General features: G+C 43.6%; 1 long non-coding RNA gene across 2 annotated transcripts; it reads right to left on the bottom strand.

The window, feature by feature from the left end:
• Positions 1–16,993: 16,993 nt before the first annotated feature.
• Positions 16,994–25,063, bottom strand: LOC144457134 (uncharacterized). 2 transcript variants are annotated; one of them, XR_013486491.1, is made up of 3 exons: positions 23,619–25,063; positions 22,102–22,138; positions 16,994–18,653 (listed from the first exon to the last, which is right to left on the bottom strand). It is a non-coding gene; the product is annotated as an uncharacterized LOC144457134 (long non-coding RNA). The 2 variants fall into 2 exon arrangements; XR_013486492.1 differs by lacking the exon at positions 22,102–22,138.
• Between the last annotated feature and the right edge of the window lie 15 nt (positions 25,064–25,078).

Raw genomic sequence — 25,078 nt, 5'->3', positions numbered from 1 at the left:
GGCCACTCCCATCCAGATCCTCCTTAGACCCCTCCTCCAGTCACCCCAGACTACTTGACCACTCCTAGATCCCTCCCACAGTCTTTCTGTATATAACGTCCAGGTGGCCTCCATTAAGGCCCTCAGATTCTTAAGATCTGGCCTGCTCATTAATGATACAAATGCTTAGATTTCTTAAGAGTCTGGCCAATATGGTGGATCTTTAATAAACCTTGTCTTTGGCAAAAAAGAAGGCTTGGGTCGGGCAGAACCTGTGGCCATCTAGTTCAACTCACTTATTTTACAGATGAGGAAACTGAGGCACAGAGAGCCTAACTGACTTACCGGAGGTTTACATAGGTAGTTTGAAGAGCTGGAATTCCAATCAGCTTTTTAAAAATATTCAACAAATAATTGCACCCCAGAGAAATCACTCTCCCCCTATCCTTTTATGTTTAATATTCAGAGGACTATTTCAAAGGTCCATACCACAGTTGTTTTTTGTAATTTAATGGAAATGTTGGGATTAGGAGACCCCAGCTGCCTCCACTCCCTTTTTCTGCAGATCCTGGGGTGAGCTGGCCTCAGCCTCTAATCTTGGAAATGATTTCTTCCAGACAAGTGGCCAACTCTTCTTCCCTCCTGGTTTTCTGGCTGAGGCAGCAGGGTGGTGGGGGTGGGTCAGGGGATCAGAGTGAGATAATCCATCTCTTAGATCATGGGCCTCCAGGGCTGGGCCCGCTCCCCTTTCTCCTCCCTCCCCTTATCTTTACTCTACTCTGAAGCAAAAGCCCCATCGGGGAGCCAGGGTGAACCCAGTGGCCCTGGAGAAAGTGAGATCTGCCTTTAGCCGTGGCCTTTCCCAGGGAGGGAGGGGAGGAGGGGCCAGCCACATAACAATCCGCTCATTATCTGCAGTCAATGCAGGCTTTCTTTGGATTAAAAATATGCCTCGCCCGGGGGCCTAGGTAGGTGTCTGTCTCTGGGCCGAGCTGGGTATGGCAGAGCTGCCAAGGGCCTCAGCGTCTTGGCTCTCAGTAACCTTTCCCAAGAGTTTAGTTTGATGAAATTCTCCCCTGGCCAAGAGAATTAAGCCTGAGGAGGCCAGTGGAAAGTCAATTCAATTCAATTCAGTTTAATTGGATTTGAGTTGAATCAAGTCAATTCAGTTCAAGAAGCATTAAATGCCTAATTTATGCAAGATACTCACTCTGCTGGGCACTTGGGATTTTGGGGGTGGGGAGGGGCCTGTGCCTGATTTCATTCAGGACCTCCTATCAGTAATCATAAATAATATAGCTAGCACTTATATGAGGTCTACTTTGTGTCAGGTTCATTATCTCATTTGGTGTTAATGACCACCCTGGGAGTTGGGGGCTATTATTACGCTGAGTTAAGGAAACTGAGGTTAAGTGACTTGCCCAGGGTCACACAGCCAGAGTGTCTGAGAGAAAATTTGAATTCTGGTCTCTCCTGCACCTGGTCTAGCATTCTGCCTATTCATGTTGCTCCATACCCAGTTTATTATCTCAGAGAGTTGCTTGAGTCAGTAAGAGGTTGAGTGATTTATGCAGAGTCAAGAGCCAGGATGGATCAAAGGCAGCATTCACACCCAAGCCTAGCCTCAGAAGATCATAGGCCTGGAAGAGAGCCTCAGAGGGAATCCAGTCTTCCTGATAGGAGGAGAAGGAAACACTCACTGTCCTCCAGGGGAATACATTCTGCTGGAGTGGGGAGAGAGACAGATAAGGTGGCCATGGTCTAATGGGGTTGTGAGAGATGAACTCTCAGAGGTGAAGCCTCCTCAAAAGGTCAATAATTTTTTATTATTATTTTCAAAATCCTCCCCCCCCCCTCAGACCCTGTTTTTAAGCACATAACAGAAAGAATAAGCCTTGTCCCACCCCCAACCTAAGCCGTTTGCCCTTGGCTTCCCGCCTCTTTCCTTGTCTTTGAATTTTGGGCCTGGAATGTAAGCCCCACCTCCCAGTTAGAATGTAAGCCCACCCCCAGTTAAGGGGGTAAGGGATAGTGGTGGGTGGAGACTTGTTTCGTGGTGGGCAGAGATTTGCTTTTATAAGGCTGCCTCTGTTATGCTCTCTCTCTCTCTCTCTCTCTCTCTCTCTCTCTCTCTCTCTCTCTCTCTCTCTCTCTCTCTCTCTCTCTCTCTCTCTCTCTCTCTCTCTCTCTCGATTGTAATAAAGGTAACCTTTGCTTTCCACCTTGAGAAGTCTCTGAGTTTAATTTGGGTTAGGGTCGCTGTCCCACACAGCTTTGGAGACTCCACCAAGATTTCGCCCATCTGTGAGGGAGACTACCATCTGGACCCTGGGGGTCAGGGCGCCCTTGGAGATTTCTCCGGCAACCCTCAGAACAGACTGAGGGAGCCTCCCTTCGTTTGGGTAAGGTCTTGAAGAGAGATGCTCGAGGGGGAAAACAAAGGCAGGGCAGCTATGAGATTGTGTGAAGCTGGCCAGCCTCGGTGAATAGAGTGAAATAGAATGAAATAGAGTGAAAAATCGGATCGGTCATGTGAGTTGTATGCATACTGCCCAACAAATGCGGCTTTCAAATGTTCCCTTTATTCGTAGGTCCCTGACCTGGAGGGAAGGTGACGACCCTCAGCTAAATTAACTAATTGCTAAGTCTCTGACTTGGGGCTGGGGACGACCCCGCCAGACCAAATTCCAGAGACACTGAGAGAGCATTCAGGTGACTGTAAGGGGAGAGGGTGACCTCTTCTGTTAGTTAATCATTGAGTCACTGACTCGGAGAGAAGAGCAATCTCTCTCAGCCAAATTCATTTGTGTAATTGCATATAGGTAAGAAAATTATGGGCACACCGCAGTCTAAAGTAGTAAACCAGAAGCTGCCATTTGATATTCCGGAAGATAGTCTTTTAGGGAGTAGACTCCAAGATTGGAACGAACTACCAAAATAAAAAGGGAAAGATTAAAAATTTTTTTTTATTAAATATGATGTGAGGACTCTGCAGCAATTTGTTGTATGTCTGTTTTGTGTTCCTGTTTGTATCCCTGGTATGAATGAGAGTGAATAGAGGGTTTGAGAGTAAAAGGTTTGGAAACTTTTGGAATAAAAAAATAAATAAAAATAAATTTTTTTTGGAAGACCAGTGAATTGTTCAGAATGCATAGTGAGGTTGTAAAAGCAGTCCAGGAAGAGAGAGGGAGGGTCCTATTCAATTATCTATAGAGGGTTACGTTCTCTTCAAATTGCTGAAGCCTGAGATTTTCTGGAGGGAGGTTCCATCTGATGAGCCTCTAAGGAGCAGAGGGGACTTTTTTCTTAGTCCCCTTAAGGAAGTAGGAAAGAAAAGGAGGCTTTAGAGCAGGAATTGTTACCACCACGTGTCTTTTCAAGGGAATATATAAATTTGTGGAGGATATTTCCTTTTAAAGGGCCAAGGATATTGGATTTAAAACAAAAATGTTTTTAATTGTTTATTATTAATGATTACAAATTCGGATCTGATTGGATTTAAGTTTACTGTTAAAAAATGGTTGTTATGAGATGTGGCATTATTAATGTAATTGTTGAAAGTACTAAGAATAATAAGATTGATAATTTCTACTTGTGATAATCTGGAAATGCAACTGATGTTATCTGAAGTTTATTGTTTAAGTTATTACTACGTTTCTAAATTGTATTGCATTTCTAAAACTCTTAGATTATAAAATTTGAGGAGCCACTGTGAGGTAGAAATGGTGTTTAGGTAACTCTTGAATGGGTCTTTTAGTGATAAAGATGAGATAATTTGAAATTGTTAAATACCTAGTGAGGTATATTTGATTATAAGACTATGCTAGGAGATTTTCGTTTAAAAACTTGACTATTATAAAAAAAATACCGTGGTTTAAAGTTATAGTTTCAACATATTAATGATGACATAAATTATTCTCTGGTCAAAGTGATTGGGAGTGCATTCATCTAAATTGATGATGGGTTATTTCGAAATTTATTATAATTTTGGGAATAATTTTATAATGTATGCCCTGTGATACAAACATATTTTATTGTAAAAAAACTTATTGATATGTATTTGGAATTAATGAGGTATTCTCTCATTAGGGCCTCAATTAGAAACTGGAAAAAATATATATATATGTATACATATATGTTTTTCAACCGAGGCCTTCTTTAGGCTAACTATTGGATTTGTTGGGGGATGGGCCATGTGGGCCAGACTCTTAAGGCAGGGACTAGTGGGCCTGGGGAAAATCCAGGCTGCCAGTCACCAAATTCCTGATTGGGAGTGTCATTGAGGTTGAATCAGGATGTGGCCCAAGGATGTCGGACCAGTAAAAAGACAATGATGGACTAGCATAGATAATAAAGAAAAGCCAGTCTAGTGGGGTGGGAGTGGCCCCAGGAGACTAGACCTGGTGAAAGAATTCAGAAAGAAAGAAAGATCTTTATTGGGTCTGTTTTAAGTTTTTAATATACTGCGTACATATTTCTGAATGCGATGTAATTTAGTAAGCAATTGTATTAGTTACATTGTTGGAAGGGCAATTTATTTTATAACCCAGAATGTTAAATTAAGAATTGTGCCTTCAGAGAAGAGAGAAAAAGGAATGAATCCAGGCTGTTGGGACATTCTATATGGTCCTGTTTTGTAACATTTTCTTTTAAATATTGTAATTTAAGAAATGAGAACTTCCAAGTTTTATGTCTGTTTAAAGGGAAGTTTTAGCTGGGATTATCTGGCTTTTACTTATGAAGCTTAAAATTGTTAACTAAGCTATTTGGAGTTATTGTTTAAGCCAAGCACTGGTAAAAGTATTTTTTGTGTGTGAAGAGAAACTTGATAATTATGCAAAAAAAAACAAAAACAAAAACAAAAAAACCCGATTTTGTAAAATCTCATAATTCTCATACAGACACCTTTTGACTAGAGAATTTAGGTAACTAGGAATTTTATGGTAATTAGAAAATTGTAAGCTGTTTTTGAGAAAGAGAGATACTATTACAAAAAAAAGTTTTGAAATCTTTGATACTCTTTTTAGAGAGCCTACTAAATTTCTATTTGCAAGAAAATTATGTCCAAACCTACTATGAACTTAGAGTTTCATTCCTGGGTTTGTTGTATTCTTGGACTGGACTTAACTGGGTGCTTTTAGAGAAACAGTCTCAATGGGAGCAGTGTCAGAGATCTAAAGCTAGTGATTAATACTAAAGCATCTAAATTTCTGTAATAAACTGTAAGTAGGAAAGATCTTACTGTTTTGATCTGAATTCATTCCATGGCCTAGAAAGAGCTAAAATTACTATTTGAACTTATATGTATAAGATTCGAGTCCTGAAAGTGTCTCATTCTTTCAGATTAAGGATGGTTAGAGAGGGATAGATAAGCTTGAGAAACAGAAAGGCAAATCTATTTAGAGTAGCAACTTATGATATTAATGGAAATTTGATTTTACTTTGGATGTTATTAGGAACCATAACATATGTAGGAAGTTATGCAAGCTACTTAGAGCTCACTTTGGAGATGTTCCCTAATTAATGTGAGAATATAGTCACACCTGAAACTCTGATGAGGGGAATTTGCTATCTAAGACCTTGGAATCTGTTAATGAACTATTATTTTGAGTCTAACTCCAGGTATGGTTAACAAAGAACAGATTGAGCTACTGACCCATGTCATCAGCAACCTGCAAAGAGGTTTGTGAGCTGCACGTATGAGCTGCAAGAAGGTATTCTCATGGGAAGGTCGGGAGAATGACTTTTCTGCATGGCTGAGATAGTATTCTCCTCACTCAATTTCCCTACTTTGACACCTGGCAGACTTTAAACCTGGCTCAATGCAGTTGGTTATTATATAACTTCTGCCTGGAGTTGACATGAATCTAGGGAGGGAAGCATTGTTCCCTTTAATTATGTTCTTTCATGGCAAATTCCTGTATTCATAAGTTTGTAAGCATAAATATTGAATCTATTAAGCAATAGATTGATGCGGGAACATCTGAGGTTATTATAGTAAGATACAAAAGATTGAGTTATTTGGCCTAGAATTTCAGAATTAAGCATATTCTTATATAAGTCAGGATCCTTTAATCTCTCATAATGGTTATGATGTGGTCTGGTGGTTTGGGGGTGCTGAGACTCCAAGGTCACAGCACAAGGGTCCGTCCTGAAGAAATTCAGCCCAGGTCTTTTCAGCCAGGGGGGAAGTTTGTGAGAAATAAACATAGGCCAGGTGATGCCCATAAGGAAGAGCCGGCATGAGAAAGTCTATGGATCTTACATACACTAAAGTAACTTTGACCAGAGGAGGGGCTGAGAAGGGGGTCTAGGACAGAATTCTGATGGGAATGTCTGAGAGATTGAATAGACAATGGGAATATATAATGAAGGGAGAAGTTTGAAAGGCGTCTGAATAAGATCAAAAAGTGGGGCCAGGGCTTTCAAAGGAAGATGGAGAGCTGGGGCCCTTAGACAAAGGAGAACCACATTCTTGCTGGGGCGAGGGGCAGGGGTCTGCTTGCACCTTACCCCATCATTAGGGGATAATTAGGCCAGGAGACTGTGGAACGAGGATATTATTCTGTTACTTAGTTAATACCTAGTTAATGTTAAAGTTATCTCAATTTGTTACAATTAATGTTAAAAGAGGAATAGCTTATGGCTTATCTTGTAAATGCCTTGAAAGAAGCATCTATTTTAATTAAGGATTATTTATTTATATGTGACTAGAAGTTGGGATTGTTTTGTTATTTGATATGTACTGGTTTTAAATTAACTACTATATATTGGAGTGTGCTATTAATTCCTTAGTGGAATCTCATCCTCCTGATGGGGAATATGAATAGGAAGGAATAAAGGTATAAAACTAGAAGTAATGCACAGTGTGGGTAGGACTAGGTTCTGATTTTTTTAATTTGAGCATCCTGAAACATGACAATTGGACAAAGTTCCAGTTTTGATGTGGTGATGGTAAGGACATAGGGGTTGAGTTAATTTTCGTTATTTGCCCTGGTTATTGGCAAGGTAATTTAAAATTGTGTTGAGATCAGTCTTGTAGGAGAGTGGATACAAGAAGGAGAATCTCTGCAGGAGGGAAGTGAGAGTCTGCTGGACACTGCTTGAACAGCACTTAGACAAGAAGACTTCACCAGATGATGCCCAGAGTGTCAGACAGCAGTATGAGAAGAGACTTCTGAAGCTTTAAATGGACAGTTTATCATTATTTTTTGGGCCTCCATATCTGTAAGGTGTAATATTTGTGAGGAGGCTTCAAATTGTAAGAAATGAGAAGGGGAAATTGTGAGAGATGAACTCTCAGATGTGAAGCCTCCTCAAAAGGTCAATAATTTTTTATTATTATTTTCAAAATCCTCCCCCCGCTCAGACCCTGTTTTTAAGCACATAACAGAAAGAGTAAGCCCTGCCCCACCCCCAACCTGAGCCATTTGCCCTTGGCTTCCCGCCTCTTTCCTTGTCTTTGAATTTTGGGCCTGGAATGTAGGCCCCACATCCCAGTTAAGGGGGTAAGGGATAATGGTGGGCGGAGATTTGCTTTTATAAGGCGGCCCCTGTTAGGCGGTCTCTCTCTCTCTCTCTGTCTGTCTCTCCACGTGTATGAAGGAGCAGACAGCCATCTCGGGGGATTGTCATAAAGGTGGCCTTTGCTTTCCACCTTGAGAAGTCTCTGAGGTTAATTTGGGTTAGGGTCGCTGTCCCACACAGGGTCTCGTAGTCTATCTGTGTGATTCCAAGCATGTTATTTTAACCTCTCTGGGTCTCAGTTTCCTTATCTATAAAATGAGAGGCCTCTGCTGTCCTCTAGGACCCCAAGTGCACCAGGAAGTAAACATAAGGCATATAAGAATGACAGTAAATAACATTTATGAAGCACCGACTGTGTGCCAGACACTGTGCTAAGTGGGGTTTGAAACCCTTGTTCCATCTGATCCTCACAACAGCCATGGGAGGTGGGTGCTGTTATTACCCAGGGCACACAGGGATAGGAACTGGAGCCAGGATTTCATTTAGTACAAGAGGGCACTCCCACGTGAAGAAATTCCCTCCAACAATGGTCAACTTAGAGTTAACCCAGAGTGACTTGCTCAGGGTCACATAGGTCATGTGTAATGGGTCAAAGACTGGGCTGGGGCCCAAGTCTTCCAGGCACTGAGGCCAGATCATGGGCTATGATGCCTCTCACCTAGAGTAACTTTTGGGGGAGAAGGGTGGAAGGGAATCACCACCACCTGGAAGGACCAGGGCAGGATTCATGATGGGCGCCAGAACCGAGCCTGGGAGACGGTGAGGAGCTCCAAAATGCAGCCTGGAGGTGAAATGTCTGAAGCACGGGGTCCAGGAGCCTTGCTCCCCTCCCAAACAAGCAAACAAACAAACATGAAACCCAAACCTGCAGCTTCTGCCCTCCCTGAAGGCCGGCCACTCTGCTCTGAGCTGGCTCAGGGTCATTGGAGACCATGCCTGTGAGTAAGACGAGCCTGTAGGCTCTGCCCTGGAAACAAGGGCATTTCTGCGGCATCAACCGCAGCCTCTGGCTGTGAGGGTGGCTTAACCTCGCTGCTTCACGGGCAAGGCTGGGCGGTCAGGGGGACATCTGGATTTCATTCCCAGCTGCACTGTTCATGGAGTGAGAGGGACGGATGGATCCTGCAGTCCTGCGTTTCTCCCTGTGGGAACGCAGCTCATACAGCAAATGTAGAGGGGTCTGCAGGCTCCCATTCAGATGCTCCACCCCTTCCCAACCCAAATTTGATCAGAAAAATGCCTCCTCTGAAATAGAAACTGAGAAGAAACCACATAACGTGGATGAGATGCCCGACTCAGGGCTCAGCTCCCATTTGTACATTGATTAAAATCAGTCAAAAGTGGAGACTGAAAGGTTCTCAAGGCTGTCCACAGATCCTTTGAACCAGGGAAAGTAAGAACTATTATGTCCATTTTACAAGAGAGGGAACTGAGGCACAGAGCGATTAACCATTTGTAGATGTCATCCAGCATGAGATACTGTTCTCCAGAATCGGAATTTTAGAGCTAAAGTAAATATTCAGAGGTCATCTGGTTTTTACAGAGGAGGGCCAGACAGATTAGGCAATTTGGGACCAGAGATTTCAGTACTAGGAGAATCTTGTTCAACCTCCTCATTTTGCAGATGAGGAAACTCAGCCATAGAAAGTTGCAGTTAAGCAGGTAGCAAAGCTACCAACTCACAGACTTTTGCAAGAAACAGAGAGTATCTAAATTAGTATAATTTCATAATCATTGTATTGAGTAGTGGCTAACTCTGAGGGCTTTATATGTTTTCTGCATTTTCTATGGGGGTAGATTATAAGCTATCATGTTCATTGTTACAGTGAATGCTTGCACAGGATCCCAGAATCCTTTCACCCACACCCGCAGAATAAAATATGACCTGTTATGTTTTAGTTGCATTCTGAGATTTCTGAAAGTCAAGTTTGGATAGAGGTAAAAAGCTATGATTTGAAGGATGATCCTTAAGACAAAAACCAGTCTATGTATGCCCAGTCCATGGTACCAGAGAACAGATCACAATTCTGATGTTATTTTGTTTTCTTAAGCAGACTTTCCTCCAGGGAACAAAAACGTGCCAGGCAGCCAACCTCAGTTGTATTTCCTCAGTGAAAATTAATAAAATCACAGACTTCTTCCTCTTACCAGTCAGTCTCTGGTGAATCTGATTAGTGGCAATCAGTCCCCAAATTCTGTTCATAGAATTTAGAGCTGGAAATCAAACTTAGAGATCATCTGGTCCAAGTCTTCATTTACCAATGAGGAAGATAAGACCCAGTGAAGTGATTTGTCCAAGGTCACACAGCTAAGACATAGCAGAATAAGGATTCAAACCCAGATCCATTGTCCTTTATGATGCCTCCCTATGTGAGGTGTCCATAGTCCAGCCAGTGAATCTGCAGAGATGAGAATCAGTGCAGAGAACAAGGCCTGATCAACATCAAATTAAAGATTAAGGTGGGCAAACGGAAGAGGACCCACATGGACAAAAATATTTGCAGCAGCTCTTTCTGTGTTGGCCAAGAGTTGGAAATTGAGGGGATGCCCACCAACTGGGGAATGGCTGAACAGTTGTGGTATATGAATGTAATGGAGCACTATTGTGCTATAAGAAATGATGAGCAGGCGGACTTCAGAAAAACCTGGAAAGACTTACATGAACTGATGCTGAGTGAAGTGAGTAGAACCAGGAGAACGTTGCACGCAGTAACAGCAACATTGTGAGATGACTGACTTTGAAAGACTTAGCTTTTCTCAGCAATGCAAGGATCTAAGACAACTCCAAAAGACTTGTGATGGAAAATGCTGTCCACATTCAGAGAAAGAACTGTGGAGTCTGAATGCAGATCAAAGTAGACTATTTTCTCTCTCTCTTTTTTTCTTCCTCGTGGTTTTTCCCTTTTGTTCTGATTCTTCTTGCACAACATGACTAATGTGGAAATATGTTTAATATGACTGTACATATATAACCTACATCAGAATGCTTACTGTCTTGGGGAGAGGGAGGGAGGAAGGGAGGGAGGGAGAAAAAAAAAGTTTTGAACTCAAAATCTTATAAAAGTGAGTGTTGAAAACTAAAAATAAATGTAAAAAAACTTAAAAGAAAGAATTAAAGTGGACTTGCCCCTTATACCTAGGCCTCCCATCTCCCAGATTTTTGACATTTCATCTGTGTCAACACCATGCAAGACCACATTTCATGAGCCCCCACTGGTGTGTTTATTTTAATAGGCCAAGGAGAAAACAACAACAAAAAGATGCTTGTAATAAAAAAGCACGGCAAAAATAAATTACGTTTTCTCTTCCACAGAGGTCCCCTCCTGCAGGTTACCACAGCACCAGTGAAGAACATGGGTAACCAGAGAACACATGCAAAAAGAGTATCCGTATGACCAAGAAAACCAAAGCTACTAACTTTTTGTGGTAGTATCGGCACACAGGCTACTCTCTCCCCATGCAGTTCTTTCCATAGCGTCTTTCTCAGCAAGGGTAGAAAGGAGGCCTAAACCTTCCATCGTTTGTGCATTTAAGGTATCTTTAGCCCTCTTACGATGCAGAGCACAGTCAACCATGCCTCAGAAACTGACCACAAGAAAGCCTAAAACAATTTAAAATCTGTTCTTTTCAACTGCTTTTCTGTTTGCTGACCCCAGTGCACTACAGGGCTTGGGGTGAGAAAATTCTTCTCAGCTCCAGTCATACCTCTGGCTGTTAATCTGCGTGCCTTCAGCTAAGCCCAGGAGCTCTAACGAAGCAACACAGGGGAGGTAGGGCGAGGGTAGTAATGTTCCTCCTTCTAGTGGGCTGGCAAATGAACTTGGGGGGTTGGGGGGGGGCAGAAGGAAGTGGGCTGAGCAGAGACCTCCTCCCTGGGTCCTTTGTTCTACATTCCTGCCTTGCTCAGCCTTCCTATCAACAACAAAATCCGGGTCTCCTTAGAGAAGGAATGAAGGGCCAGACCCAGAAGTCAGCAGCGCCTGGCCAGCCAAGTCACAGATGCTCACGAAGCCCAGTCCGAGCAGCCACTTGGGCAGCATCCAGGCGCTCTCTAACCTCGTTAGGGTGTGCACCTGACAAAGCTCAAATGAGACTTAATGTGGTTTGAGCTCCCAGGGAGGAAGATGAATCATTGACTTGTAGGGATGGATGGATGGGATTTCAGACATCATCTAAGGAATGTCTCTAGAGACCTTTCTCCCTCATTTTCTAGATGGAAAAGCTGAATATTCTTCCCTCTTTCCTAGAGGCCTTTTCACCTTGTATGTAGGTGCCTTTTCTCCACCACTACACTCTGTCCGCCATCCCAGACTGTAAGCTCCTAGAAGGTAGGGCCCTCACCATTTTAAATATTTTTGTATAGCCAGCACCCTGAACGACTTTGTGTTGGGGCAGCTAGGTGGCACAGTGGATAGAGCTCCAGCCTTGGAGTCAGGAGGATCTGAGTTCAAATTCTGCCTCAGACACTTGATACTTACTAGCTGTGTGACCCTGGGCAAGTCACTTAACCCTGCTTGACTCAGTTTCCTCATCTGTAAAATGAGCTGGAGAAGGAAATGGTGAACCATTCCGGTATCTCTACCAAGAAAACCCCAAAAGAGGTCATGGAGAGTCAGATATGACTGAAACCAAGTCATTTCAGTTCCTGGGCCTCAGGAGCTGTAAAATAAGGGGGTTGAACTAGATGTCTGCTAGGATTCCTTCCAGCTCTAGATTTGAGCCTGGAAAGGAGGGCTGGCCTCCACGTTTCATTTTTCTCCCATTGGACCACCTATGGAAACAAAGGCTACCATTCCCATATGGGAAGATTTGGACACATCATTTATTAAGCGTTTACTGTGTGCCAGGCACAACGCAAAGCTAGTCAGAATACAAGTACAAGCAGAAAGACGGTCCCTGGCAGCTCTCAGGGGGCTTACGTTTTAATGGGAGAAGACAACAGAAACAAGGAAGCTTGAGGGGAGGGAAGTGAAAATGAAAGTATCTGGTGTGGGGGCCTCGCCGAGAAAGTCCTGGAGGACAGCCTGGAGAGGAGTGGGGTCCACCTTCAAATGGAGCTTCTGGGAGGAAGCAGCCAATAGAGGGAGGGGCTGGAGGGGGGAGGGCACAGGGCTTCCCAATCCAGGGCTGGAGCGAGAGGAGAGAGGAAACCCGAACAACTGGGAGAACAATGACCGTAACAATGTAAATGAAAAAAAAATCACTCAGAGGAAGTTGAGCTCTGAATAATGGAAAAACCATCGAAGCTCCCTGAGAAGAGGCAATGAAGCTGTTGGGAGATGGTTAAACAGGGTCTCTTTTTGAGTCTGCTTTTCCAATTTTTGTCGTTGTTACATTTGGAGTTCTGAGTTGCCTCCCTCCCTCCCAATTTTGCATTAAATATGTTTTTGTTAATTTAATTTAAATTTTTTTCTCAATTACATGTAAACAAAAATTTTAAATTCTTTTTTAAAAATCTTAAGTTCCCAATTCTCTTCCTCCCTCCCCTCCCCCCTCCTTAAGAAGCAACTATGCTCTTAAATGGTTTTTGCTTCATTTATTTTTATTCACTAAGAGCCCTCTCCCCCCCTCCCCCAAAGTAATAATATTTTGCCAGGGGCCAATATGCATTAAAAAAAAAAAGGCGGAGGCGGGGCAGGATTTGTTCTGTGAGGTTTGAGGACCTAGATGGCCTCGAGGCTGAAGGTTCTCCACCTTGGGGTTAGGATGCTCCTCTCTGGCATGCCTTTATGCTAGCTCAAACTTATCTGCATTCTCAGCCAGAGAAGATCTTAGGAGCATCTGAGAGTAGCTAATTCTTAGTTAGATAACTATCTGTAACAGAGGCCTTTGATCTCCTTCAAAGGAGAGAAAAGAGGAGCTCTTAAATTCTTCTTCTTTAGACCAGAGAGGTAGAAGAGGGAACCTTTGTTAGACAGTATCTGGGTCAGATGTTTTTATTTAGTTGCTTTATTTATCATTGGAGCTGGTTCAGTTTGGGGTGGGGGGCAGTATTGTAATATAAAGAAAAAAGGCATCGGTGAGTAAAGGCAGCTACCATTTAAACAGAATGCTTATTATGCTCGAGGCACTTCATGGTTATTATATTTCTTTTGATCATCACAAGTCTGGGAGGTAACTGCTTATTATTATCATCTCCATTTTACAGCTGGGGAAACTGAGGCAAAGAGAAATGAAGTGATTCTCACAGGGTCTGAGGCTGAATTTGAACTCAGGTCATCCTGACTCCAGGCTCAGCACTCTATCCACTGTGCCTCCTTGCTGCCTGAAAAATTTCTAAGAGGTGTAGTTTCCTAGTGGTCCATCCTGGGACCGGAGAGTTGGAAGGAACTTTAGGTACCAACTAGTCTGAACTAGGCATTTTACAGATGAGGAAACTGAGGCCCAGAGAGGTCATATAGTTAAGCATTCATAAGATCAAAGACTTAGAGTTGGAAAGAGCCTTAGAGATCATCTAGTCCAATTCTTTCATTTTACAAATGAGGAAACTGAGGCACAAGGAGAAATAATTTGCTTAAGACCACATACTTGGCAGAGTCAGGATTTGAACTCAGGTCCTCTGATTCCAAAGTCAGTGATCCTTCCTCTTCCTGTCCTTCTTCTGCTATTAGGTAACCTGTATGGTCCTTTCCAACCCTAAACCCATGATCATTTGAGCTCTGAGATCCCTTTCAGTTCTGAAGTCCTAGGACTCTGTGGTTCTCTGAATTAGCTCCTTCTTGGGGTAGGAAGCAGCTGGAACCACTTCTGTCTCAACCTTCCTCAATTCAAGGGGCACACAACAAGTTTGTTCCTGCCTGCATTCCTTTGCACATACCATTCCCTCCTGGAATGCCGGTCCCACTCCTCTGCTCTCCCCTGATCCGGAGTTCTCCCTCTCTCCAGAAGCTGTTCCAAGCTCACCTCTTCCAAGAAACATTCCCCACTCCCCGCTGTGATGACTCTTCTCACTCCTTCAGCCTCGAGTCCAGGTTGCATTCATTTGCAGCCCCTGATATTTCTCTCTGTAAGCTGTTAGTGGACGAGGCTGGAAATGGAAAGTCAAAGACCTGAGCATTTGTGTGCCCAGCACTGTGCCAGATGCCAACATTCAAAGAAAAGGGAAAATGGTCCTTGTGAGGAATTTACAATCTAGGCAACATGTACATGTGTGTGTATATGTGTCTATGGAAGAGAGAGAAAGAAAGAGAAGGGGGGGAGAAAGAGAGAGGAGGGAGAGACAGAGAGAGACAGAGATGAGAGAGAGAGAGAGAGATGGTATCTGAGTAATACCCCCAACTCCCATCCCAACCCCCACCCCCAGTCTGCAGAAAGTAAAAGGCAGATAAGGAGGTGTTTAAGTGTGTGAAGTTTTATGCATTCCATGCCTCCCCTTAGGAAGTGTGATAAAGTGCCTTGATTGAATTTGAAGGGGTAACCACCTCTGGCTGGCTGAAGATTTCCCATGCCCCTCATTGCCCTTAAAAAGCGGGCTTGCCATTCTGTTACTAGGCTTGTACCCTTAGGAGGTCACTGTTAAGAAGCAAGCCCCCATATGCCCCAAATATTTATAGCAGCCCTTTTTGTGATAGCAAAGAATGGAAACAAAGTGGATGCCCATCACTTGGGGAACGGCTTAGCAAACTGCAGTACATGAATATAGTGGAGTGATGAACGTGCTATGAAAAGTGATGAATGTGAGAAATACAGAGAAATGTGGAAAGGTCTATGTGAACAGATGCACAGAGAAATAAGAAACAATATATGCACTGACTACAGAAATGTCAGTGGGAAGAATAATCCTAAAACATCAAAAGAGGGCATGCAAAATTATAAAGAACAAGCACGTTTTGAAGGAAAAGACTCGAGAAGACACTTCCACCCCTTTGTAGGGCAGGAAGGCCCCCACATTACACATATTTTTAGGCTTTTTCAATTTTTTTGATCAGTTATGCTGATTTCCCCACCTTTTTTTTTTTTGCTTTTTTTGGTCTTTAAAAATACTTTTTGTTATATGGGATGACTCTAGGGAGTGGGTGGGATAAGGATACTGGGGGAAACTATTTTGCTATTAAAAATACATCAAAAGCTTTTTTTTTAAAGGCTAGATTGCCAACTGGAGGCAACAGCTTTGTGGCATTTGATAACCCTGATACCTCGATGGGGTATGGGGGGAATCTTCTCCTGTCTTCCACACCATCTCCCCCACCAGCCAGGGCAGCAGAGCTACTTACCCAGTAGGAGACACAGCAACCAGCAGAGAGATACACACTCTCCATACTGACACAGACACACAGAGAGGGTCACATCACTCAAGGAAGGAAGCAGCTTCAAAAAACAGAACCTCTGGCAGCAAAGAAGAGTATTGATAATAGACTCAAGTGAGAATTAGTCCTGGGTATTGAAAATTGAGCTCCAGATAGGAGTTCTCCCTGGGAGCGCAGCTGTGCCTCAGTTGTGTTCAGGAGGAGAGAAACACACTGGGTCACTGAAGTACAGAGACATGAGTTATCTTGTTCCCTACAACTGGCGCACTCTATGTTTGTGTCTACTCTTCCAGTGGGTGCCATGTGTATTTGTGGGAGGGTACACCCAAGATTCATGGGGGTAATATTTTGCAATTATTGGTCTTACTATGCTATCTCCATAATGCCCTTGTTTTGAGGTGATTGTATCTACTGGCTGACTGTTAAAGGTAAGATCACCAGTAGGGGCTTGTGGGCTATAGTTTAAGGAATTCAGACTTACAAGATACCCCAGAATCTGAGAGTAGTGGCTACCCTCTGTAGTGTATAGTATATATACTATAATATACGTGTATTATAGTATATATACTATATGTATATTATTATATATAGTATATATACTATATTCTGTATATTATATATTTTATTTATATATATATATATAAAATATATAATATACGTGTATTATGGTATATATACTATATGTATATTATTATATATAGTATATATACTATATTCTGTATATTATATATTTTTATATATATATATATATATATATATATATATATATATCCTCTCTCTCTCTAGAATAGATGCAACGTAACTTTTGGAGGACAGTATTAACAGCTGGGGTGGATCAGAAAGGGCTTCTCGCATAAGGTAGGACTTGAACTGAGCTTGGAAACATGGGATTCTAAGATGCAGAGGTGACTAGGGAGTACATTCCAGGTATAGGCAAGAGATGGATGTGCCCATCTCAGATGTAACTAACTACCTGTGAAGTCTTGAGGAAATCTCTTCCCTCCTCTGTGCCTCAGTTCTTTCTTCTGTAAAGGGAAAGGGTTGGACTCTCTCCCCCTTCTCTCTCTCTCTTTCTCTCTCTCTCTCTGTGTCTCTGTCAAAGGAAAGGAAGCTTTGATGGCCTCTGAGGTTCCTCCCAGTTCTATACTTTAATGGTCCTGCTGCTCATATACCCTCCCTGCCTACTCTGGCAGCATAGTGACCTCTCCTTCCCATGGATTCATAGTTCAGATGGCAATAACTGACATTTACCTGGGGCTTTAATGTTGGCAAAATGCTTTACATCCATTGTCTTGTGTGATCTTTACAACAAATCTATTCTCATCATTCTCCCTATTTTACAGAAAAGGAAACTGAGTCCAGATTTAGAGCAGGAAGGAAACTCATAGGCCAATTAGTCCAACTTACTAATTTTGTATACTAAGAGAAAGTCAAAATGGGTACACAATTTAGATATAAAGGCTGATACTATGAGCAAAATAGGAGAGCAAGGAATAATTTACTTGTCAGATTTATAGAGGAAGGAAGAATTCATGACCAAACAGGAGATAGAGAACATTATGAAATGCAAAATAGATAACTTTGATTACATTAAATTGAAGAGTTTTTGTACAAAGCCAATGCAACTGAGATTAGAAGGGAAGCAGAAAGTAGGAAACAATTTTTACAAGCAATGTCTGTGATAAAGGCCTCATTTCTAAAATACATAGAGAATTGAATCAAATTTGTAAGAATACAAGCCATTTCCCAATTGGTAAATGGTCTAAGGATATGAACAGGCAGTTTTCAGATGAAGAAATTAAAGCCGTCTATAGTCATACGAAAAAATGCTCTAAATCGTTATTGATTAGAGAAATGCAAATCAAAACGACTCTGAGGTACCACATCACACTTATCAGAATGGCCAACATGACAAAACAGGAAAATGATAAATGTTGGAGAAGATGTGGGAAAATTGGAACACTAATGCTTTGTTGGTGGAGTTGTGAACTGATCCAACCATTCTAGAGAGCAATTTGGAACTATGCCCAAAGGGCAATCAAACTGTGCATACCCTTTGGCCAGCAATAGCACTTCTAGTGTTATATTGCAAAGAGATCATTAAAAGGGGGAAGGGACCCAAATGTACAAAAATATTCATAGCAGCTCTTTTTGTGGTAGCAAAGAATTAGAAATTGAGAGACTGCCTATCAATTGAGGAATGGCTGAGCAAGTTGTGGTATATGAATGTAATGCAATACTATTGTGTTATAAGAAATGATGAACAGGCTGACTTCAGAAAAACCTGGAAAGACTTGTGTGGTCTGATGCAGTGAAGTGAGCAGAACCAGGAGAACACTGTACACAGCAACAGCCACGTTGTGCGATGACTGACCTTGATAGACTTAGCCCTTCTCAGTAATGCAAGAATCTAAGACATCTCCAAAACACTCACAATGGAAATTGCTGTCCACATCCAGAGAAAGTTTAAGAGTCTTACAGAGTGGTTAGAGAGCAGTCCTAGAGCTGGGAAGACCTGAGTTCCAGCCCCTCCTCTGACAGGTTCTGGCTCTGTGACTGTAGGCAAGCCACTTAACTTCTCAGTGTTTTGGGTAACTCTCTAAGACTTGCATTGGTAGAGGGAGTTTCTTCATCTGGAAGTGCTCTAGATCAATGAAATCACAGGTGCTTATTCCTTTTCTTGACTCCCAAGTCCAGCACTCCACCCACTCTGACACGGTCTTGGGAAGTCTGTTTTGCTCCCAAATAGAATTTTGATTTTCATGTCTGTGTCTTACAGGAAAAGGGAGAAGACGTTTCTGCAACACCTCTGTATCCCCGGTAGGCCTGGGTCACCAGAGAGGGCTGGATCAAAGATTTCAGGCTCCAAAACCTTCATTTGACAACTGAGGCAGCAGAAGCCTGGAAGGGGTTAAATAAATTGCTCAAAGTTACACACATGCTAAGTGACAGGAATCCAACATGTCCTCGGCCATCAGGAATCCCTTCTCTCTCCCCACCCCTCCCACCCCTTGGCCAAGGGCCTCTCCTCAGCCCCCTGCTCCACAGTGTATCCTGCAAAGGGTCACTGGCTCAGTGCACAATTTAGGGGACCAGAAACAGCTTTACAAAAATGGGAGCAACCTCAGTACCACCTGCATTGTCCCAAAGTCCAGCTTAGCAAAAGTGGAGGTGAAATATCGGGCCTGGAGCAAAAAAGTGTTTTCTTTCCTTATTTGTTCATTTGGGTCTCTCTTTAAAGCTCCAGAGGCTGGGTAAGATTTTGACTTTTATTCCACAAGTATTAAGTGTATAATTTTAAAAACTAATTAATAGATAAGCTTGGTTCTTTTCACATCCACAATTTTAATTCTTGGGTCAGCTAGTCAACTTAGGTATTCTTCTTCTCCCTTTCCCTCCATCTGTCTCTCTCTCTTTCCTCTCTCTCTCCCCATCTCTCTCTGTCTCTCTCTCTCTCTCTCTCTCTCTCTCTCTCTCTCTCTCTCTCTCTCTCTCACATCTATCTTTCTCTATCTCTCTCACATGTCTTTCACTTTTCTCCCTCCCCATCTCTGTCTGTCTGTCTGTCTCTTTCTCTCCCCATCTCTGTCTGTCTCTCCCCCATTTCTCTCTGTCTCTCTCTCTCACATCTATCTTTATCTCTCTCACATGTCTTTCACTTTTCTCCCCCCCCTCTCTCCGCCCCCTCTGTATCTTAGTCTCTCTCTCTCTCTCCTTTCTTTTCCCTGCTCTCCTTTCCTCTCCTCTCCCTCCCCTTTTTCCTCTCTCTCCCCTGGAGGAAACAAGGTCCATTCTAGTTGGTTCTATGGGCACAGTGCCCAGCTAAGACTGAAACTGCTCTTTCATGACTCCCTTCTCCCCACCCCCATATCCTGTAAGATCATCAAATCCAACTGAATTCAAGAAGCATTTATTAAAAGTGTCTATATTCCAGGCACAGTGCTAGGCACATGGAATGCAAAGAAAAAGAGTCAGTCTTGATAAGTATTAAGTGCCTAGCATGAGATCAGCCCAGACATAGGATTTGAATCCAAGTCTTCTGACACCAAAGCCAGCTCATTTCTCTACCTGGAGTCCTCTTGAATGTTTATTAAACTAATGACCTAATTATTCAATGGTTTATTCATTCCACTGGTGTTGTGGGGAAAAAAGGATTGGATTTGGGGTCATCAGAGGACCTGGATTTGAATTCCTCTGTGACCTTGGACATACTACTCACTTTTGCTGGGTCTGAATTTCTTCAGATGTAAAACAAGGCAGTACTAGATAATCTCCAATGTTGGTTCCAGTTCTAAATCCTGTGTACAGCATTTTAATTCTGCTGAGAGCAACTCTGTGAAATGGGTACAATATTATGTGCATTTTAAGTGTAGGGAGACCAGGGAGATTGTATACTGGTCAGAATGATTCCCAGGTGTCTGGGGTTCTGTTGCTGTATAATGCATATTTGTATAATGAAGGCAGGAGTGTGGACCCTATCAGCTTTCCCTAGCTTTATTTACATTTATTTGTCTTCAAAGAGGCTCTTGGGAGTGTAGCTCACCTCTGAATCTCCAGTCTCAGTCACGTTACAACCCTTATTGTGTATTTTTTTGGGCAGAGTCCCCAGAATGACTTTGGGTAAACAGGTTCACAATTAAAGATTCAACAGAATTTAAAAGACTTTTCTAATTCTAAGTTCAAGAATTGTCAGGACCCAAGAACTATGAGTCTCCCATGGGTTAAAGGGCAGATTTAGTCTTGGTTTAATAATCCCAATTTTGTTTTGTGATATTTCTCTCTATAAGGCTGTGATAACTAGTTCCTCTAAGATGTAACTATAAATATGAATGAAGCTAGTAGGGTTTTTGGAAGGGGTTTCATTTTAACCTGAAGGTGTTATCTGTCTCTTTATTTCTTTAGTGCCTTGATGAAATTTCCTTTATTGACGTAATGTGCCTCTGAAATTCTTTCCTCTCTCATTAGCTTTTTGATGTTCAGAGATAAATCGACTTGGCCAAGATATTAAAATTAATGGGAAAACCAAGAGTAAGTCACAGCTTATTGGGTTTTCTGAGATTACACCAATACAGTTTGAGCCCCTAAAGGGCTGAGACTGCTTTCAGTTTTGGTTTTTGTATCCCCAGAGCTTCATAAAGAGCAGAAGCTTAATAAATGCTTAGTGGAGGCTGATTTCTCAAACTAGGCCATAAACTACTAATTTTTACCCCTCAACTCCCCCAAATACAAGCTAGAATAGTGTTGGGTACCCATTAAAGGGTGTTTAATAAATATCAGGAAGGTTGTGTGATCGAAACTTAGACTTAAATCTCTATTTTACCAACTGGGCAAATCACTTCACCCTTCTAGGACTCTGTTTCTTCCTCCTTAAATTAGGGGACTTTGGGGGCAGCTAGGTGGCACAGTGGAGTTAGTGGGACCTGAGTTCAAATCCAGCCTCGGACACATAACAGTTACCAGCTGTATGACTCTGGGCAAGTCACTTAACCCCAACTGCCTTGCCAAAAAAAAAAAAATTAGGGGACTGGCATATGAAAGAAGCTCCAAATCACTGAAAATAAGAGGACTATAAATCTATTTTCACATCACACTCAGTAGAATGACAAGAATAGAGGTAGCCATTGCTAGAGGGGTTATACAAAAATGAAGACACTTATGCATTGTTGGTGGAGCTGTGAATCAAGCCATCTTACAAAGCAATTGGGAATTAGGTGAAGAAAATGATTCAAACACCTATACTTTTTGATCCAGAGATTCTACTGTTATGCCTATATTCTCCTCAAGGTGGTCAAGGGGGAAAAAAAAGGCCCCATATAAGCCAAAATATTTTTAGTAGCAAAGAACTGGAAACAAAGTAGATGCCCTCATCTGGGGAATGGTTAAGAAATGGCAGCATATGGGAAGACATAAACTTTAAAGATAAAGTAAGCAGAACAATAAAAGTAATAACACATACATTGTTAATGTTAAGAAGAAAACAAAGCAATTGAAACAATGCTATGAAGGCAGAAGGACCCAGCTTGGCCCTAAAGAGATCAATCAATCAATCAATCAATCAATATTTATTAAGTTCTGGGCAAGGTGCTAAATGCTGAGGTTAGAAAAAGAGGCAAAAGACAGTCCCTGCCCTTGGGGAGTTCACAGTTTAACAGGGAAAAGACATGCAGAGGGGCAGCTAGGTGGCACAGTGGATAGAGCACCGGACCTGGATTCAAGAGGACCTGAGTTCAAATGTGGCCTCAGACACATAACACTTACTAGCTGTGTGACCCTGGGCAAGTCACTTAACCCCATTGCCTAGCAAAAAAAAAAAAAAAGAAAGAAGACATGCAGAGATATGAGAGAGTACCTCTTCCTATTTCCCACAGGTGGAGTGTCCATGCTGCCTATAATAACAGACAATTTTGATATGTTGGTTAATTTTGCTCAACTGTCTTTTTTCCTCTTTTTTATTCTTTATTATAAGGCGTAATGGCTCTCTGGGAGCAGGAAAGGGGAATATGTTGAGAGATGTAAGGGGCATATAAAGAAAAGCAACCAATAAAATGTATTTTAATCATTTTTAAAGGAAAGGCTTTCAGTAGTTGGCCTTGGGAGTCCCTCTGTGCCCCTTCCCCTATGCTTGGGGAGCTGGGGACTGGCACTGTCTCTGCTACATACATCTGGACAGAGTTTGGCCCTGCTTTCCTTCAGGCCAGTACCTCACTTCTGGGACCCTGAGGTCACTTTTTTGGCCCCCAGCCCTGTCTGTACAGTCATGTAAAAAAGCCATGAAACTGGATTATATTAAGCCAATGCGGATTTCTAGGTGGGGATGGGGAGGCTGAAGAATGAGGCTGAGGAAGGAGGGTCCCAGAAGTGGGCTTCCTTTGGGGTGTTGTTGTCCAAGCCCCCCCCATTAGACTGTAAGCTCCTTGAGGGCAGGGGCTGTCTTTTATTTCCTGTAGTGCTTAACAGTGATCCTGCTTCCCCAGAGCCATTTTTGGGGATTCTACCAAAAACACACCTGGAGGGCTTGTAGGGATTGAGATTCAAAGGTAAGCCAAGCTCCCAAGAGCCTCTTGGAATGACATGCAAATAAGCCAGGGTAAGCTGATGGGGTCCATACTCCTGCCTTCTTACATAGATGGACTAGCGACAGAACCCCATCATTCTGGCCTGTACAAAACTTCCCTGGTCTCCCCACACTTAAAATGCAGATAATAATACTGTGCCCACTACACTGAATTGTTCTCAGAATTAAAGCGCTGTATACAAGATTTGGACAAAGTGGATAGAATGCAGGGCCTGGAGGAAGACCTGAGCTCAAATTCAGCCTCAGATACTTAACAAGCTGTGTGACCCTGGGCAAGTCATTTCACTGTTTGCCTCAGTTTCCTTCCCTGTAAAATGAGCTGGAGAAGGAAATGGCAAACTACTTCAGTGTCACTACCAAGAAAACCCCAAATGGGGCCAGGAAGAGTAGGACATGAGTGAAAAACAAAATACAGGGTTTAGAACCAGAACCAGCTTTAGAGCTCTTCTGGTCCAAGCTGGTCTGCAAAATGAAAGGATTGATTAGGTCACCTCTGACGGCCCTCAAAGTTTGTGATACTCAAATTACAATGTATATTCTTGTCTAAAACTTAAAAATCATGCCCCGGGGCAGCTAGGTGGAAGAGTGCATAGGGCTCCAGTCTTGGAGTCAGGAGGACCTGAGTTCAAATGTGGCCTCAGACACTCGACATTTAACTAGCTGTGTGACCCTGGGCAAGTCACTTAACCCCAGGTGCCTCACCAAAAAAAAAAAATTGTGCCCTCTTTCCTCTGGCAGATGCAAGTTCTTCAGGGTGGCCAATAATATCCCTCCAACTCATGTCTTCACACCTGGATTATTGCAATAGCTGTGGGGGTAGAGTGGGTCTGCTCGCCTGGGGTCTCTCTCCTCTCCAGTCTGTCCTCCATTCAGCCACCAAAGGGATTTTCCTAAAGCACAGGTCCCAGCAGCTCACTCCGTAAACTCCAGAGGCTCCCTATTACTTCTAGGAAGAAATACAAAATTCTTTGTGTGGCATTCAAAGCCCTTCACATCCTAGCCCCCGCCAGCCTTCTGACACTTTCCTCCCTTCCACCGGCTCAACAGTCTAATTATCCTGGCCTGTCTGCTGTTCTTTCTCATTTCTTTATATCTGGAGAAAGTAGGCGCTAAGTGATTTGCTCAAGGTCGCCCAGCTAATAAGGGTCTGAGGGTGGATTTGAACTCTTGTCTTCCCGTCTGCAGGCCCAGCACTCCATCCAGTGCACCATACTAGCTGCCCTTCACCCCGGGTGGCCTTGTATCCACCTGTCTGTCTGTAGATATGGATGGACACCCCTGCTGCGATGCAAAGTCCTGGAGAAAACGCGCACACCCTGGGCCCGGGGACAGAGCGTCTCTGCTTGAGGCTGAGGTTGGGGGCACCCAGGCGGGCTTCCTTCCCGGCCCCCCCAACCCAGGCCACGGGGGCTCCCCCGGCTATGCAGGGGGTGAGAGGACTCAGGTAGGGTGTCTGTGCTTTGGGAGGCGGAGAGGTAGATGGGGGCTCCCACACGATGCGTGGAGCTGGGGTGTCTGAGGGGTGCCCCATAGTGGAAAGGGGATGGGACTTCCATGGAAGGGACACATCGGGTGTTTCTGAAGCGGTTTTCCACGGGTGTGTGGGATGCTGCTGTGTGTGGGAGTATGCGAGGGGTGTCCAGGGCATTTGCCCCATGTCTGTTGTAGGGGGAGCTGGGCTCATGGGGCGTCTGTATGAACATGCGTGGGACGTCTTGGTGGGCCTCCACTTGGAATGACTGGGAGGTGGGGACAAAGCGTCTCCGTGGGGGGAGGGAGGGTTGTTCTGTGGTGGGAGTGGGCTATGTGCGGGGCTCCCACGGGATGGGCTTGCGTGGGGACCTAGGGAGGGCGACTAGAGAGCTCTAACGTGGCGTGGGCGGAACAGGGGGGCAATCTCCGTGGGAGGGTGCCCCGTGGCGGCTTGGATGGGTGTTGGGGGGAGTTCCACGTGGTCCGTGTAGGGACAAGGGTCGGGTGTAGGGGGTTCCCAGGTGGTGTGTGGAGGAAAGGGGCTGATCATCCTACAGCTCTTCGTGGGGGGCTCCCGCGTGGCGGGGAAGGGGTAGGGGTCGGGTGTCCAAGGGATTTCTCCGTGGGAAGGTGGGAGAGAGGCCCGATCGGCTTCCCGAGGGGGAGGCCCCAGCGGCGGCTACGCGCGGGGACAAGGCCTGGTCTCTGCGGGGGGCGGCCCCCCGCGGGGAAGCGCCGAGCCCCCGCCGCCACCTCCCCCCACGCGGGGCCGGCAGGG

The sequence above is a fragment of the Phascolarctos cinereus genome, unplaced genomic scaffold, assembly GCF_003287225.1.
Source record: "Phascolarctos cinereus isolate Bilbo 61053 unplaced genomic scaffold, phaCin_HiC Scaffold_4;HRSCAF=312, whole genome shotgun sequence".
Lineage (NCBI taxonomy): Eukaryota > Metazoa > Chordata > Mammalia > Diprotodontia > Phascolarctidae > Phascolarctos > Phascolarctos cinereus.
This window is presented reverse-complemented; position numbering and strand designations above follow the sequence as displayed.